The sequence below is a fragment of the Pteropus vampyrus genome, unplaced genomic scaffold (assembly GCF_000151845.1).
Source record: "Pteropus vampyrus isolate Shadow unplaced genomic scaffold, Pvam_2.0 Scaffold108, whole genome shotgun sequence".
In the NCBI taxonomy this organism is placed as follows: domain Eukaryota; kingdom Metazoa; phylum Chordata; class Mammalia; order Chiroptera; family Pteropodidae; genus Pteropus; species Pteropus vampyrus.
Window position 1 is genome coordinate 197,247 of NW_011888889.1, and position 2,183 is coordinate 199,429.

Consider the following 2,183-nt stretch of genomic DNA (forward strand, 5'->3'; position numbering starts at 1 on the left):
GATAATGATGATATGTTAACTGAAATCTTTACTGACGTTTTAGAAAAGAGATGGACATATGTTTTCCACATACGTATTTTAGGTAAGAAGAATAAACACAAGATGTGTGAACACATCCAGAGAAAGCTGAAAGAGGAAATCGTTCCATCTAGATTTTACAGTTTCCAGATACTGGCATTTTACAAACCCCAAATCCTAATGAATGAATACTTTTGTTTTCATGCTGGAATTGGGATTCATGGCCCATTTTCCTTTATTTTAAATAGCCAGAACACTGTCAAAAGGTAAGATTAGATAAATGCTTTGTACAAAAGACTGAAAATCTTGAGGCAGAGCCCATCATCTTCTTGATATTACTAATATATAAGGCATAGTTAATTAGCAGTTAATAAATTATGGAATGAATAAATGGAGAAAATACAGCTTAATATATTTTTTGAAACATAATAGTTATCAAAATTATGTATACAGTTCAAAAACATAAAGTATTACTTGTTTCTACACAAAATCTGGTTACTGTGAAATAAAGCTAAATAACTTTATTAAAGTAACACATGCTCACTGAAAGAAAAAACAAGTATGTGTTGATTACTGAGGCATACATTAACTCTTACCAAAAGTAATCATTATGCTTAAAAGACTTTTAAAAATTGCTACATTGTTTATTTTTATTAATAATGAAAATTATCTTAAATTTCATTACTCGCTTTTTAAAAATTTCTTTGTCCTTTAAAAGTGACAAGAGACTGAGGGTCTGTTCATCTACTAATATCTTGGATAATAGATTACTAACCTGCATTGAAATTTTTATCTAACAAGACTGTGATTGAGTAGTTAAAGATATGTCAAACCATTTATATTCTTACTTTACATTAGTGTCTTTTATTTTATTCTTTGTGATATGTGCACAGGTCTCTCAAACACTCATATATGATTTCTGTATTTTACCTTAGCTATAACATACATTGGTGGACATAGGATTTCTACCCTATTCTATCCCAAAAGAATTCTATCCGAAAGCACATTTGTAATACATTACTTTTCTACCGAATATGCATGTGTAGAAATTTGTGTTTTAATTACCTAATGCACTAGCTCTGGCTGAATAAATTGCATGATTACATCCTACATTGGACACAGAACAGTGCAAGTTATATTAAAAAGCCATTATATTTGCAACTCTGAGCAAGAGACTATAATTAAAAGGCAATTGGATGAAATTAGCTTTGAGAGTACAAGAGTTTAAGTAGAATTTAGTAAATGAACATTAATGGTTAACATGTGGTTTTTATTAGGTCTTTTGCTTCTTCTCTCTATGACCTCAGAGTTGAATTTCTTAGATGTCAGTGGACCAGACATGTGAAAACACCTGCACAAAGCCATGTTTCACCAGGCAGCTAAAGTTATATCCATAAAAAAGCCAACATAACTTTTGTGACTTTAGTAAATCAAAGGTATTAGGTAGGCTAGAATGATACCCTAGGCATTAATAAATTATTTTTAATACTCTTAAGATCTCAGGTATGTGTCATAAAAAGCATAGTACATGTTTCCTGTAACTCACAATATTGGTCATAAAATACACATGTACCAATCAAAAAAAAAAGTAATAAAACTAGAGAATTTTGATTATTCTGACCATTAAATAAAAAGTTGTGAAAGTTATACACAATATGTGTAAAGGCACCTCATCTTTGTTTAAGGCAGCCAATACATTTGTAAACCGCTGAGGACTCAGCATGCACTTTGATGATATTTGTGTGTGTGTGGGGGGGGGGTGGGTAGAAATCTTTGGGTTTATCAGGTATATAGGCCTAATAGATGTTATACTTATGGCAGATTAAAGATGGCTGCAAATTCTGTACAACTCTTGCTATTGAGAGTTAGGGTCTATTGCCCTTCCCCTTGAGTCTTGGCTGGTTTGTGAATGCTTTGATTAATACAGTATAGAGTAACTGATGCTATAATAGCTATGTGAATTCCAGGGCCAGCGTCTAAGAGGCCTGGCAGCAACTGCCTTACTATCTTAGAAACCTACTGCCATTTAATAAGTATGATTACCCTAAGACCACCATTCTGGGCAAATTTAAGCCACATGCAGAGATCCCACAAGATAAGAGGTGAAGAGAGAGAGCAAGGGCAAGGAATAGTGAGGTGCCAGACATGAGGGAAGGAGCCATCTT